Source organism: Neomonachus schauinslandi, chromosome 10 (assembly GCF_002201575.2).
Source record: "Neomonachus schauinslandi chromosome 10, ASM220157v2, whole genome shotgun sequence".
Classification (NCBI taxonomy): domain Eukaryota; kingdom Metazoa; phylum Chordata; class Mammalia; order Carnivora; family Phocidae; genus Neomonachus; species Neomonachus schauinslandi.
Genome location: NC_058412.1, coordinates 7548578 through 7565357, shown reverse-complemented (window position 1 = coordinate 7565357; position 16780 = coordinate 7548578). Strand labels below are relative to the sequence as shown.

At 52.7% G+C, this 16780-nt stretch overlaps 1 protein-coding gene across 2 annotated transcripts in view; it reads right to left on the bottom strand.

The window, feature by feature from the left end:
• Positions 1-16780, bottom strand: part of HPCAL1 (hippocalcin like 1) — a 108960-nt gene that overhangs the window by 23992 nt on the left and 68188 nt on the right. The window contains exon 2 of one of the 2 annotated variants that reach the window (XM_021697376.1): positions 2131-2216. The exons of the other annotated variant lie outside the window; for it this stretch is intronic. The gene's annotated coding sequence lies outside the window, so the exon portion shown is untranslated. The remainder of the gene's footprint in view (positions 1-2130; positions 2217-16780) is intronic. 2 annotated transcript variants of the gene reach the window in all.

Below are 16780 nucleotides of genomic sequence, written 5' to 3'. Positions count from 1 at the left end.
GGTAACACACAGCCCCATTTGCTCGTTTCCCAGCTCCCGAAGAGCGGGCGGAAGGAGATCGAACTAGTGAAAGCCACACTTTCCACGCTCATCTATCCCCTGAGGCAGAGGCAACCCCCGGAGCACTTTCACAAAGGTGAAGAGGATAGATGAGAGAAGGAAGGACATCCAAGCAAGAGATGGGGGGACCCCCCATACCCAAGGGATGCAGGCTTCCTGGGGGGGCAGGGAGCAGGGAGACGTGCTGTGCTATCTGGGGGCTCTGCTGGGAGTCTGTTGGTCTGACCTGCAGGCACACACTCACATCTGCTGGGGGTACTCACATGAAACCAGCAGCTTGGCCTCTGCCCTCCCCAGGCTTGCAACCCCCTCAGCCTCCTCAGGCCCCGCAGACCCCTCAGACCCCCTCAGGGCTATAGTGCTGGGCACCCAGCAACCCTAGGGTGGTTTATTAAGGTGGAAATTAAGGCAGGTTTTGGGTGCAAATCGTAGCCTCACAGCTGAGCCTTAAAGGTGATTCCTTCTGGGTGGAAGGTGAGAATTACACGCTTGGAGGGCCTAGAAAAGTCCAGACTTTCTGCGAGGGCTCTTAGGCGGGCTCTCCAGGGCTGGGCCTGACCCTGCAGGGCTGAGCCCCCAGTGGCCCTTCCCTGATGCTGCCTCATCCCGCCAGGTGGCCGTTGGCCACAGACCCCACGCCCCTGGCCTCGACGGGGGCTCACAGTACTGGGGTGGGCCGGGCAGAGCAGGGCAGGGCCGATGACTAATGACAGTCACTGTAGTAATTACCAAGCCGGGCAGGGGGAGGAAGAGGAAGAAGGGCTGTAGGGCAACTGAGGCTTCCCCACACCTCTACTCTTGCAACCACCCAAGAGGGAGGCGTGACTGACCCTCTTACAGATGAGGCGGGGAGGCTGTCAAGTGGGCCCAGCGGGATCCAGACTGCACAAACCCAAGGGCAGAGGCCTTTCTCCCACTCACCACCTCCTTCCTCACTTGGGAACAGAACCGAACCCTGAGCTCAGCAGGAGCGACAGACAGCAAAACAGAGGCGGGCCGGGTCCGGGCCCCCCAGCGGGGGGTTTGTTCAGTGCTCAGTCAGCACTTCCTGGTGGGGGAGCCACCTGGTGAGAAGAGAGCCCTACGGAGTGCCTCTAGAGGACAGAGGACAGGCAATGGGCTCAGCCCCGGGGTCAGGAAGGCTTTGAGAAAGGACGCCACCCCTGAGCTCAGCTGTATGGGATGGACAGGAGTGGGCCAAGAGAGGGGACAGTGGTCTACGCAGAGGCGCCACTGAGCAAAGGCCTGGGGGCTGGGTGGCACTTTCGAACATTGCAGGCCCTCTGCTATCGCTAGAGCTTCCCCGGAACCCAAGCAGGCAGTGGTGAGAGACGGGGCCGGGAGGGTGCTGGATTCAAACAGACCAAGGGCTGGTAGGTCGTGTTAATTTCTGTGGACTTGACCCCTTCCCTGAGAGGAAAGCAGCCGGCTCCAGGTTTGGGGGCCAGGCCTGGTGAGGGCCTTGCCACGCTGGAGGGCAGGAGGGGCGTGGGGCTGTGAGTGAGAAAGGGCGGTCAGTCTCTAGGGGAGGCAGGAAGGGCAGCAAAGCAGAGGGGCTGGGAGAAGTCCCGAGGAGCCAGAGAAAAGTCTGGGAGGACAGGCGTGGGGCCAGAGAAGAGGACTTTGAACCCAAGGTTTCCGAGGCCCCAGGGAGGCCTGGGGGAGAAGGGAGGTGGGGGTGGGGAGGCTCAGCCCTGGGGCCCTGGGAAGGGAGCTCTTCCCCTCTGTGGGTAGGAGGTGGGCAGGGCCTGGGAGATAGAAGCTTTCAGGAATCCCAAGTCAAAGTACCCCAGGCCAAATGACCTACCAGAGAGACCTGGCCGGCTTCAGGCGGGAACCGAGATGATCACGGGACCTGGGTGGGTTCTTTGCATCCCAGAGTCTCAGTTTCCCGACCACTTCATGGGTGTGCCAGGCAGGCTGTCCCCGGCTCCTGGTCTCTTCCCACTGAGCTGGGTGAAATCCTCACGTGCCAGCCACAGGCAGGACCCCACAGAGTGGCAGAACCCCCGCCCCACCTACAGGTCCTTCCCGGCTCCCGGGCCCTTCTGGCCTCCCAAAGTGACTTACCCAAGGCCAAGTGGAGGTGGAGACAGTCAGGACCAGAAGCTCTGGGGGCAGGTTCCACAACCTTGTCAGGGCTGCTAGACCATGCCCTGGGAGAGAGGAACAACAGGTCACTTAGGGTGCGTACAGCCCCGGCCCAGAGCCCACTCACTGCCTTTCTGGCAGCTTCTGTGTGCGTCCGGGGGGACCACAGCTTTTGTGAGCCCCACACGGAGTACAGGAAAGCCCTGGCTCCTGGGCCCAGGCAAGCCACCGAGCATATGGACCTGCTGCCCCGGGAGGGAGGAAAGCCCGCCGCAGTACTAATGGGAGAGGTCTCCCGGGGAGACCCAGGCCTCCCCGTGGGTGAGGGCACCAGCTATCATGTGCTGGAGCAAAAGGAACATGGGCCGGTGGCCTCCGACCTCTTCAGTCCGCACACCCAGGGCTTGGGCATTGGCAGCATCACTGAGTCACCGTGGTCTGTCCCAACGCTCTGACCCACAGGGTCACCATATAGGCCCCGGGATTGTGCACACCACGACCTGACACAGGACGGGCTCACAGGGGCTCCCGCAGCCAAGCTCCCACCCCTGCACGCAGAAACAGCCAGAAGGCATCACCGATCTCGAGCCCCACGGCTCACAGTCATACGGTCGGTCACTATGAGAAGTCCACACGTCGTGGGCATCCTGGGTGCCCCGACCACTCCCCCACCTCACCTTCAACCGTCACACCACCAGCTTCGGGCACATTCCACACACCCTGCATGGCTGGCGGATGGCTGACCTCCTCCTTTACCCCTTTCTGTGAGCGGGCTGCACCCTGTATGTGGCGTGTAGTTGTAACGTTCTCAGAGTTACCGTCCCTAGGCTGCGGGGGCTGTGCTAAGAGCTTTCTGTGCGTTTATTCGCACTAGCCAATTCAATCCTCCATCAACCTTATGAGGCAGGCATAATGACTAACCCTGGTTTCCTGGTGGGGAAACTGAGGCTTAGAGAAGCTAACTACTCGCTCAAGGGCATGTGTCTTCCAAGTGGCAGAGCCAGAATGGAGCCCAGATCACACCCCGGGGTACCCGCCTTCCCCTCTGGCTGGCTCCTTCTCAACCCCCAGTCCCCTGTCATGCGTCTCTTCACCTGAGACCCCATTTTTCTTCCTAATCTAAGCACACTTCCCAGCTATTTCCTCCTAATGCGGGTTATCTCCTGCAATGATAACGGTTTATACGCACTCACTGGAGTGGTCCTGAGGACGGGAGCCAAGAAGCTCATTCACCCCAGAAAATACGGCCCCTGGACGGTGCAGGTGCTGGCGGGGCTCCCCTCGCGCCTTGGCTTGAGGGACTGTATCTCCTCCAATTGACTCTGAGCTCGGGGAGGGGGGGGGGCCTGTCTCTGCTTCTGTGCAGCTGGGATGCAACGGCGCTCACTAAGTAATCAGTGGTGGACAATGAAGGCCCCCAAAGGCATCGCATGGACGTTCCTGGAAGCAGAGTGCACTTGGCTCAGAGTGAAAATTCCATCCCGTTTCACCAACATGGAACTTCTATGCCGATCACGTTATTTAAACTCACTGCTGGGATCTAAGACCTCGAAAGAAAAGCCGTACATCTTCCCACCAGAAATTCTCACTGGAAGGTCACTGAGCTTTTAGACAGCACTGTACACACACACACACACACACACATACACACACACATACACACACGTGTCTATAGACACACATATATATGTATATATGGATATTTAAGATTTTATGTACATATTTTTTCATTATATAATGTATATTTTTAAAAAACAGACTTTTTTTAAAGATTTTATTTATTCATTTAAGAGAGAGAGAGAGCACATGTGCACAAGCAGGGGGAGAGGCAGAGGGAGAGGGAGAAGCAGGCTCCCCGCTGAGCAAGGAGCCCGATGTGGGGCTCGATCCCAGGACCTGGAGATCGTGACCCGAGCCGAAGGCAGATGCCCAACCATCTGAGCCACCCAGGCGCCCCTAGACTTTATTCTGAGAGCAGTTTAATGCTCACAGCACACTTGAGCAGCCTTCCCCATGATCAACCAAAGACAGGCACATTTATTACAGTTGATGAACCTACATCGACATACATCATCACCCCAAATCCATAGTTTGCATTAAGGCTCACTCTTGGTGTACCTTCTGTGCGTCTGGACAAGTGTATGATGATGTATGTCCACCGTGACAGTATCATACAGAGAAGTTTTACTGCCCTAAAAGTCCTCTGCGCTCCCCTTGTCCCATATTTTTTAAAGGCACTTTAAGTCCATGATCTTAGCTGAGCCATCTTGCAGCTCCGTAAGCCCTGCTTTGACACTCAGGGAACTCAGGCCCAGATAGGGTCAAGGGCCCTCCCCAAGGTCGCCTTTGCAAAACCCAGTAACAGAGCCAGCAGCAGAATGTGCTAGACCCATGTGTCCAGTGGTAATTTTATCATCCATCCTATCAGCCCATCCTAACCCCCAGTTTACAGAGGGGCAAACATACTTGGGGACACTTGCCATGGTCACACGTGGCTAAGTGGGATGCCAAAAAATACAAATTCCTAAACCCATTCCTGCTCTCTCCATCAATTACAGGAGCTTCCAGGAGGCTGTGGGAATGCAGTGAGCAAGCAGCCCCTTGGGTCAGGGGGGCTCTGACCCAGAGCAGGTGCTCCCCCAGCCCTCAGCCCTCTCAGGGAGACCTGCCCTCCAGGACCCACTCAGCCACCACACTGCATGATTCATGCCGCTGGAGCGAGCTTGGGTGAAGGTCAGTTGGCTGCCTGCTACAAAGGCCCTACCACTTCCAGCCTCCCGGGGGCAGCCCTCAACAATCAATGTGTTCAGTGACCAGCTCAGGGCCCTGAGTGCCAGGTGAGAACATATCCAGTCCACACAGACACCTTCCTCCACAGCTCTTCCTGTCCCACTGAGACACACACCAGCTCGTATGGGGCAAGTACTGGGTGGCAGGAGAGCAGACCGGGTGTGCCCCTGTCGTTAAGTGGCCCTGTGACTTGGGCACACCCTGTCATCTCTGTCATTCTCTTCCCCCATCCTTGACAAAGCCTGTGGGCTGCATCCCCTCAGAGACAGGGCCGGCTCTGCCATCAGGCTTCCTCGCCGAAGGAGGGTCCATCATTCCAGAGGCCTTGGAGGCTCTGGCTCCCCAGCTGCTTGGGGACACTCCATTAACTCAAATTGCACATTTCCTCCTGGCTCTATCGCTGAGCCACAGGGGCTCCCCGGCCACCAGCTTTCCTGTGACAGATAAAGATTACAGTCATTGCTCAAGACTGAATCAAGTAGCAGAAGTCATTATGCAGAAATAATTATGTTGAGTTATGTCTGGTGGCTCCTGATTTCTGTCTAGCAATTGTCTTGCAAATGGTCTGCCTTTTCCTCTCCAGAGGAGCTAACTGCGGAGGCCTGGTGATTCAGACAGACATACGGGGCGCAACCTCACTGCTCCAAACCCCTGCCGGTGGGGAGAGGGCATCAGCATCCTACGGGAAGGTTCTCTGTGAGGCTCTTTTGCTAAGCACTTGGGAGAGACAAAGACATGGAAGACAAAAGCCCCGGAAGGGGTTCACTCACAACTCAGCCACATGTACCCCTGTACTGGGCCCTCCTTCAAAGCTTGCTTCACACATCACTTGCTCCATGGGGCCCTTCCTGACACTCCAACTTCCCCAGCCCCTTGCTCATGTCAGGCATAAAATACCTCTTTCGCTTAGGTTTGGGGTCTCTGGGGAGTGACTTGGGCAATGACCAGGTCTGACCTATTTTTGTACTAGCACAAAGCAGGGCCTCAGGAGAGCAGGGAGGACAGCAGAGAGGGCTGTGTGGCCAGGCTGCCTAGGCTCAAATCCTAGCTCTACTATTGCCTGGCTGTGTGGCCCTGACCCATTGTTCAACTTCTCTCTGCCTCAGTGTCTAGGTATGTAAAATGGAGACAATAACTGCCCTACCTAGATCATCAAAACTAAATGAGCTAATGCACAAAAAGGTGCTTGGCACACAGGAAGAGTTCAATAAATGTCAACAATGACTGAAAGAGCAGAAAGAACATGCTTATAAGAATCTAAGACAGTAGAAAGGCACAAACTACCAAACCTTACTCAAGGAAAACAGACAATCTGAAATAAAGAAGGAGACGATCTGAAATGCCTATAACAAGGCAATACATAGAATTGGCAAGCAAAATATTACTCATACACAAAAAAGCCCAGGCCCAGATGGCTCCACTGCTGAATTCTACAAACATCTAAAGAATCAATACCAATTTTCATAAATTCTTCCCAAAAAAAATAGAAGAGGAGGGAACACTTCCCAGCTTGTCCTATAAGGCCATTACTACCTGGATACCAAACCAGAGAGACTTCAGAGAGAGGATATAGACCAGTGTCATTATAATGGACATGGATGCAAAAACAAACAAAAAAATCAACAAAATACTAGCATACCAAATCCAGCAATGTAAAGAATAGAAAGAATTACATACCATGACCAAGTGGGATTTATCTCAGGAATGCAAGGTTGGTTTACCATCCGAAAATCCATTCATGTAGTATATCATATCAATAAAAATAAAAAGCAAAAATCACATGCTTATCTCAATTGATGCAGAAAAAGTACTCGACAAAATCCAACACTTTCATAATAAAAACACTAAATAATCTAGGAGTAGAAGGGAATTTCTTCAACCTGACAAAGCTAACATCCTACTTAATGGTGAAAGACTGGATGCTTTCTACCTCAGATGAGGAATGAGACAAGGATGCCCGCTCTCACCACTTCTATTCAACAACATACTAGAGGTTCTAACCAGGCCAATAAGGCAAGAAAAAGAAGTACAGGATTAGAAAAGAAGAAGTAAAACGATCTCTATTTGCAGATGACATTATCTTATATATAGAAAATTCTAAAGATTCCACTAAAAAAAAAAAAAAAAACTAACAGTTCAGCAACGTTGCGAGATAAAAGATCAATATGCAAAGATCAATTTTATTTCTATATACTTGCAATGAAAAATCCAAAAATGAAATTGAGAAAACAATTCCATTAGCAATAGCATCAAAAAGAATAGAATAGGAATGGATTTCACAGAAGAAGTGCAAAACTTATACTTTGAAACTATAAAATATTGTTGGAAAAAAAGATCTAAATAATTGGGAAAATATCCCATGTTCATGAATCAGAAGACTTAACATTATTAAGAAGGCAATATACCCCAAATTAATCTACAGATTCAATACATTCCCCTATCAAATTCCAGCTTACTTCTTTGCAGAAATTGACAAGATTCTAAATTTTATATGGAATTGTGAGCACCCAGGACAGCCAGAACAATCCCGAAGAAGGAGAACAACATAGGACTCACACGTCTCAATGTCAAAACTTACTACAAAGCAATAATAATCAAGACAGCATGATATTGGCCCAAGGACAGATATAGAGATCAATGAAATAGAATTGAAAATCCAAAATTAAACCCACACATCTTTGGTCAACTGATTTTGAACAAGTGTGCCAAGACTAGCAGATCGGGAAAGAATATCTTGTAGACAAATGGTGCTGGGATGACTGCATAGCCACATGCAAAAGAACGAAGCTGGACCCTCACCTCACATCATATAAAAAATTAACTCAAAATGGATCAGAGAACTACATGTAAGAGCTAAAATTATAAAACTCTTAGGAAAAAAACCATAAATCTTCATAACCTTGGATCTGGCAAAGGATTCTTAGATATGACACCAGAAGGCCAAATAACCAGATAAGATAAATAAACTGGAATTCATCAAGATTTAAGACTTGTGCTTCAAGAGGACACAGACAAGAAAATGAAAAGACAACTCACAAAATGGGTGAAAATATTTGCAAATCATATAACTGATAAAGGACTTGTATCTAGAATATATAAAGAACTCTTACAATTAACAGAAAGACTTATAACCCAATTAAAGCATGGGCAAAGGATGTGAATAGACATTCCTCTAAGAAGACATACAAAGATCAATAAAACACATGAAAAGATGCTCAACATCATTAGTTATTAGAGAGAAACAAATCAAAAGCACATTGAGATACCACTTCACACCCGCTAAGATTTCTAGAATCAAAAAATCAGATCAATACAAGCGTTGACAAGGATTTGGAAAAATCAGAACCCTCATACATTGCTGTTGGGAATTTAATGGTGCAGCTGCTTTGGAAAACAGTCTGGCAGTTCCTCAAATGATTAAACATATATATAGTTACAATGTAACCCAGAAACTCTGCTCCTGGGTAGATACCCAAGAGATGTGAAAACGCATGGCCACCCAAAGACTCATACACAGTGTTCACAGCAGCATTGTCCATAATAACCAAAAGGTGGAAACAACTCAAATGTCCATCAACAGATGAATGAGAACAATTCCATTCATACGGTGGAATATTAATTAGCCCTAAAAAGAAATGAAATACCGACATATGTTACAACATAGAAGAACCTTGAAAAGATCACACTAAGTGAAGAAACCAGACACAGAAGGATAAATATGACATGATCCCATTATATAAAACGTCCAGAATAAGAAATCTATAGAGACAGTAAAAAGATTCATGGTTTCTTAGGGCTGGGGGATGGGGAGATAGAAGGTGACAGCTAAAGGGTATGGGGTTTCCTTTCAGGGTGATGGTAATATTTTAGAATTGACTGTAGGGATGGTTGCACATACTTGTAAGTGTACTAAAACCCACTGCATTGTGTACTTTATTTATTTTTATTTATTTTAAAGATTTTATTTGTGCATCCTGTACTTTAAATGGGTGAATTATATGGCATGTGAGTTACGTCTCAACAAAGCTGTTGAAAAAGAAAAAAAGGACTCTAAGTCAAGGTCTTTGGACAGAAGGGCAAAGAGCAGGCTCACAGGAGCAGGGAGGCAAAGTGCAGGCCTTCCCACCAGAGCCTGGCAGCCTCGAATCTGGGGACATGGCCCCTAGGAACGTGCTGCAGACCTGCCCCGGAGAGCCCCCCACCACAGACACAGTATGCACTCCACACTGTCCGTGTGCCCAGCATGTGTGTTAGGTGCAGGAACAAAAGCCCCACTTTTGAGGAGCCCACAGACAGTGGGGTACGCTCAGGTGTGTGCCAGATGTCTGGGGTGGGCCCACAGACACAAGCTTGCTGGATCTCTCTGCAGTCAAGGGCGTGATTCAATGCACTGCAGGGAGTGGGCGGGGGGGGGCAGTCCCTCAGGATACACACTCAGAGAGGGAGGTGCCTCTGAACACTCCACTCAACTCCTGAAATGGCCCAGGCAGCACCCCCCCCCCGCCCCAGGGCACTGTGGGCGCCACCTAAGGAGTTACAGTTCTGGGGGCCTTTCTGGGGCCAGTTCCTGGACCCAGGCATGGAAGGACGCAGTTCCCACTGTCCTTGCTGGCCAGTCTGAGGAAAACAGCTAGAAAAGCGTTTTCCTTCCATGCCCAATGAGCCTCCTCACACCCACAGACTTCCCGCCCTGCCTGGGATCTGCAGAAAACCGAACGGCCTCTCCTGCTGGCTCACACCAGGGGCGGATGTGTGCTCAAAAGCTGACAAATTATTTTAATATATCCTGAAATCTAACTTAATTAGAGAGCAAAGTCCCCAAGGGAGGAAAATATAGTGGGGTCTGAAGTCCTGATGGATGGGTTTTGGATTATGACTATGTCTGAGCTGACTGCAGTTTCAGGAATGACTAATTCCACCGCGGTCCCCAGGTCTTAGGGCAGATGCTTACTGATGCTTACTGAATACTTTCACGCAGACATTTCCCACAACAGCCACTTGGGAGAGGCATTTTCCTCCACTGCTCAGTTCAAGAACAGAGAGGGGCTGCGTGCCCTCCAGAGGGTAAGACCACCCAGGCCGCAAGTCTCACAGAGGGGAGCAGGGCTGGAAAAGATGCCCAGTGGGACAATGAAGGAAACCTGAGCATGGCACAGCTATGCACGTGGCCCAGCACCAGCTCCCTGGTCACCTGGACCACCGCATGGTGGCCGATGGCACCCCTGACTTTCAGCGAGTTTGCCCCCTGTTTGATGGTAGCCCCCATGGCCGTTCCAGGGGTTTGCAATCTTGTCACAAAACCAAAGGAGTCTACCTTGGACCGCTCCGAAAAACTGTTCCGAGTATTTACCAAAGATGACCACACACCCCCATACACTAGGAACTCAACTTCTTGCTTTGTTCCCAACAGCAAGATTGGCACGTGTCCACCAAAAAGCAGGATTTGTAATGGCCCCCGCTGGAAAGTCCCCAAGTCCATCTGCAACAGACTGGTGAATGAACTGCGGTGTGTTCATACGACAGACGACCACAAGCCATCAGAATGAACCTCAGTGACACAACACAGATGAATCTCCAGACAGAGCACTGCGTGAAGCGGCCAGACACAAAATACTTCATGCTGGAGGATTCCATTTACAAAAGGAATAAAAGCAGGCGCAGCGAACGCGTGGTGATGGAAATCAGGACCGGCCACGCTCGGTGGGGGCAACGATTAGAAAGTCGTGACGGGGGGCACCTGGGTGGCTCAGTCATTAAGCGTCTGCCTTCGGCTCAGGTCATGATCCCAGGGTCCTGGGATCGAGCCCCGCATCGGGCTCCCTGCTCGGCGGGAAGCCTGCTTCTCCCTCTCCCACTCCCCCTGCTTACGTTCCTGCTCTCGCTGTGTCTGTCTCTGTCAAATAAATAAATAAAATCTTAAAAAAAAAAAAAAAGAAAGTCGTGACGGGGCTTCTGGGTGCAGGTTACATGTCTTCTCTTGTGAAAATACGCACTTTAAGGCACACAAGTTAAACTTCAGTGAAAAGCCAAGCAGAAAGTGAAGCACCCACGGTCATCCCTGCATCCGTCCCTGGCCCACCCTGGGCAGGGCTGGAGGCTTCCCAGCACTCCCCTACCTGGCTGAGGCCAGAGCCCAGGGGTGTCTTCCGCTGGGAAGAGAGCAGGCCAGTTCAGCCCTGACCTCCCCAAGGCTGGTTAAGCTCTCCGCACCCCAACTTCCTCACCTGAGCACGGCTGTCACATCTGTCAGGGGAGGCTCCCAGGGATGTGAATTTTCAGGAAGTAAGGGCCCTGTGTAACCAGCACCCAGCCTGCAAGCCCCGCATCAGCCATCCGCTTGCTAGACCGAAATTTATGAGGAGCTACTCTGCGCCAGGCACTGGGGATTCCTGGGTATTGTCAAGCACCCTGCCTGCAAAGGGCTGACTTTCCAGTAACAAGACATAAATGGGGGCGGCAAGAAAAATGGGTGAAAGGGGTCAAAAGTAAAAAAAAAAAATTAACACACACAGATTGCACTTGAATACCCATAAAGTACTGCCATGATTGTCACGGGTGGGGAGGAAGGGAAATCGCTCAGACTACCACCTCGGATTGCAAGGGAAGTATCTCCCCTCTTTACAATAAATAATAATTTATGCCACCTGTCAGCGAGCACCAGCAATAAGGAGTGTCTCAGAACCAAGGCTCAGAGGCGAGGGGTTGTGTGTGATCATTTGCCAAGACAGAGATTCTCAGAGATCTGGAAGGAAAAGGAGGACCGGCAAAGTGAAGGGCTGGGGTAGCTCTCGGGGGCGCTCCTGCCAGGGCAAAGTCCTAGGGTCACATTTCCAACCTAGGGGAGTTCAGCAGCCAGACACGCTCTTTCTTCTAAGAGCCTCTGTCTTCCTTTCCCCCCACCAATGACAGGTCTCTCTCCAGTTTGTCCAGCGCAACAGGGGAACCGGTCAACACCCCCCCACTCCTCCTGTCTCCACCCAGACCTTTAGCGCATGTTCTAAGACTTGCCCCCCCCCCACTCCCCCACCGCCAGCCCCGCTAGCACAACAGAAAAAGGAACCAGGAAAATGGCATTTGGATGGTGTGCCCCCCGCCCCCTTGCATCCATTTCCTCTTATAATAATTCTCAGTGTCTCTTAAGGGTCCACACCACCCGCATTCCCAACTCACCGGACCCAAAGGGGGCTCCCTCACTTTCCCCCCAAAGACGGGGCTCTCTCCCATTGTGCTCTGTCCCGACACCACGAATGACTGGACATCCTGCCCCATCAGCCACAGCAGGTGGGCTTGCAGATAGCACACGGGCTCGGAGAACAGGGGAGCACAGCGGTGGAGGTCCCTGAGTCGGCAGTGTCCCCACCCAGTCCACCCTGGACTCCTCAGTGTTGTGAAATATTAAATTCCCTTGTTTGCTTTAACCCACTTGAGACCGTTTTTTCCATCGCTTTCAAAAGAGTCCGAACTGATGCAAGATGCCTTATATTCTTCAGAAGGTAAATACGACTGCATCTCATCTTCCTCCAGGCTTCACTGTTCTGCTGAAGGACCTTTAAGTGTTGACATGTCTTCATCTTCCTGCTCTCATTTACAAAAAAATACTCCCAAAAATGTCTTCCAAGGAAAATTAGTTTGGGGTGTTGCGCCTCACGGGATGTAAAAGGTAAGAGATGCTCCACGGTCATGTAAATGTGCAAATTACTTCCTGCCACAAAGTTAAATTGGTTTCTTTATTGCAGGACTTCTCAGACCCTTTAATGTATGACTGGTTTGTTTGCTTTTAAAGATTTTATTTATTTATTTGACAGAGAGAGACACAGCGAGAGAGGGAACACAAGCAGGGGGAGTGGGAGAGGGAGAAGCAGGCTCCCCGCTGAGCAAGGAGCCCCGACTCGGGACTCGATCCCAAGACCCTCGGATCATGACCCGAGCCGAAGGCAGACGCTTAACCGACTGAGCCACCCAGGTGTCCCGGACCAGTTTATTTTACTTCAATCTTTGTGACTAAGATTTATGTGCTCAATTTTTAAGGGGGTGTAACGGCATGCCTGACTCCCTGCCGTGTGTTTGGCTGTGGAAATCTTATTTTCATGGAGTAACTATAGGACAAAACGACATGAAATACATTTCAGAAAATGGATCCAGCTGGAATTCCAGATTTTTTCTATTCCAAACTGCTTAGCCTTTAGGGATCTTTTGATTTTCCCACCTGAACCTTTTGGTTAAAAAAAAAAAAAAAAATTTTTTTTTTTTTTTTTTTTTTAATTTTAAGCATAGTTGTGGCAGAAGAATTTTGAAAACCAGAGAGTGCTACTAAAATACCAGGCACTGGGGAAGGGATTCTAAGAGTCCCTGGACTGAGGGGCAGCAAGGAAGTGAGGTCTCTTCACAAGCTGCCATTTTCTTGAGCCATAAAATTCAACTTTGTTGACTCTCAACTCTCCAGGAAAGAAAGGAAAGTGGCTCAATGCCCACTAATGGGATTCTTGGAACCTCCTGCGTCCCGGCCGCTGCCGCCCCCACCCCCACGGCTCCCCGAGGCCACCAACCCCTGGACCAGAGGCCAGAGAAAGGCCGCTCTGGTGTTCTTCTTGGGCCGTGTCAGAGGAAGAAAAAGCGAGTGTTTGCCAACATCACAACAATGAGGCGGCCGCAGGGGAGACACGAGTGGGGCCCCGGGAGGTGGAGAGCAAGAAACCCAAACCTGATCCACGGTTTCTATTTGGGGGCCCGTTCTGCCCACAGACACGTCGCTGTTTGCTGTGTATCCACCAGAGAACAAGCCTCGCGCATCTCAAGGCCTGGACTGCAGGGATCTGGGCCAGCAGCCGGGTGTCCCTCCACCCTGCAGGGCCACCTCATGTGCCCTGTACATGGACCTCCATCTGTGATTTCACTTGGAGGGAAAAGGTTCAGCTGCAAAGAAGAAGAAGAGAGAAGCCGCGTGTGTGGTCCAGCCCCTTCATTCTGCACTTGAGCAAGAAGGGTCTCGCCCGAGAGCACAGAGCCAGGGACGAGCGGGCCCAAACTCCGGGAGGGACGCAGGCACTTGGGTTTGCTGGGCACATGCAGATTCCAGGTGCCCCGTGGGCCAGGCCACAGGCCTCTCCCTTAAACGTCCTGAGAGTTTTGTCAATCATGATGTCGGAGGAGAGCAAAGGTTTGGGCCAGGCCGTCAAGACCGCCCTCTCCCGTGAAAGCCTGTGGTGCAGGAGAGACAGGAATTCCACAGCGGGCGAATGGCAGCCACGGGCCCACGTGCATGAGCCCAGCCGGGGCGGGCACAGCAGTCAGTCCCACTTCAGGCACGAGGCCACCGAGGCCCAGACAAGTTCAGGGTCTTGCCTGGAGCCACAGGGCCAGGAAGAGGAGGGGAGCGTGGGCTCCGGACTCCAGCTCAGGGAAGCGGGCTGAGGCAATGCCACGGCTAGAGGAGGTTACCTGTCGTCCGACCGGTGTTGCCCACTCAAGGCGGCTGCTCCCTCCAGGAGGAGTCTAGTCCCAGACTTGAGGTGGGAGCTGCCTCTGGCCAGTCGGCCTGCCACTCTGCCAGGCAGTCCTCCATGCACTCACCCAGCGGCCACGCGGGCGCAGAGAGCTCACAGCCCCCGTGCGTGGCTCATACCCCTTGTTGCAGGTGCTGTGCGCTGAGGGGAAGAGGGCATGTCATTCTAAGCAGGATCCCCCAAGGAAGGTGTCACCAGGTGACAGGGGGCCAAGCCTTGCAGCATGGCTACGCCCTGGCTCTCCGCTCTCTAGATGCAGGCCCCGCTGGGGAGAGGGGGCGTGAGGGGCACCCTTTCTGCGCCTGCCATCCCAAAGACCCCTCCTCTCCTAACCACGGTGGTGGCCAGGTGGCAGAGGACAGGAGACCTACTCCCTGACAGGCTGTCCCTGGACCCGCCTGGATGCCTCTGGGACAGCAGGGAGCGCTGGAGTGTAGGGGTACCAAGCACCCCTTCCCATGCCCGGGGCCCAAAGAGTATCAGATTTGGACTCTGATGTGCTGCCGTGTGGCCCTAGGCAAGTCACCTCTCCTTCTGGGGCTGCTTCCTGCTCTTGAGTGCCCGGAAGTAGCTTCGAGGACCACAGGAAGCAATGAGTCACAGGGATGCTCTTCCAGCCCCGACGCCTAACCCCGGAGTCTAAATGCAGCACTTAAAGCTCTACCTCAGGACCTCTGGGCACATTCACACCCCGTCCCACTCTTGAGGTCACCACCACCCACTACAGATGAGGAAACCAAGGCTCAGAAACAGGAAGCCACTTCCTCAAGGCCACACAGCCAAGCAGTCCTGCGCCCACTGAGACTAGCTGGCCTGTAGGCCATGCTTCCCCCACTGGCCACAGGGACGCCAGAGACCCAACTCTGCCCTCAGGATCGACAAAGGAGCGAGGAAAGAGGCACAGTGAAGTATATAAGTGTAATTAAGCAGTGAAAGCAGAAGGCAGTGCAAAGGGGAGGCCTGAGGTGGGGTCTGTGCAGAGGCGGGAAGGATGGGTAGACAGAGGGGCTCTGGGCCAGGCTGCCCACAGAGCGGGCCCCTCAGGCCAGGCTCCAGGTGCCGGCCTCTCAACCCCACTGAAGCCCCTGGTGGTCCCATGCCCCCTCCAACCCCGGTGGTTCAGCACTGGAGGCCCTGGTCCCGCCAAGTGTGGCAGGTTAAAGATGCCAACAATTCTGAGACTCCCTCCCATGAAGCCTCCCTGCTCCCCACCGTCCCCAGGGCCCTGAGGGTCTGTGAGGCCTGCCCGTAACCCATCTGCTGGGGCTCCCACCCCTCTGGATGGAAGGCTCAGAGGGCAGGGTCTTGCTCCCACGTCGCCCAGCAACCCCCCTGCATGTCGCTTGGGGCGTGGGGGGCTCTCGATCAACGTTTAACGAATGACTCAGGGAGCCGGCAGCTCAGAGAAGAGATGTGAGGTGGAGCCGCAGAGGAACGACAGAGCCGGACCATGGAGGGCTCGCAACACTGGGCTTCACGTCGATTTTGGCAACAGGGTGCCATGGTGGGCTCTCGGGCGTGGGCTTGGAGGAAGGTGGGCTTGGCGGGCTGGACAGGAAGGCTGGTGTCGGGGGCCGGGGGGGTAAGCAACCTGGGCACAGGCACTGGTGCAAACGGGACATTCTCAAGGGCGACTGTGAGCACACACAGCTTGGACTCTTAAAGACCCCCAGGCCAGCTAGTACTTGGGGGGGCGGGGGGGGGTGTGCACGCTTCCTGAAGCAGGCGACCAGCAGAAAAAGCACAATTACCCCCACAGACAGAAAGGAAAGTGCCCGGGGGGGGCAGATCTGGCTCCCCTGAAATGCAGCCTGCAACCAAGGGCCGGGAAACAGGCGCCCAGGGCTGTGGGGATTAAGGCCAATTCTGCTGCTACAGCCACTCAGCCGGCGCAGCGTGCCGAGCTCGGCCACCGTATCTATGACGAAGGAATAAGTCATCTGAAAACACAAATAAATTATTCACTCCCCACAAAGGAGCAGCCCCTCGGTTCCTGGAACAGCCACCACACCACAAACACCCCAAAGGCTCAGCGAATCCTATTAGCAACACTGCTCTGCGGAACAGACACCAGATTCCGCCATCAGCCCATGTAGACGGCTCTCGCCTGAGACCTGCCCACACGGCTTTCCATTCTGCAGCCACGAGTGACATCAGCCCGGCATCAAATGGAAAATCACAGCCCAGCCCGGCCTGGCTTGGGAGACGTGGGCTTCTGTGCAGAGCACGTCTGCACTGAACGACTGGTCTTTCACCCACCGCCTCCTGACACTGACCGCTCCCCCCAGGGGCCAAGTCACCATCCGGGCCAGGGACACAGCTAGCACGCGGATTTC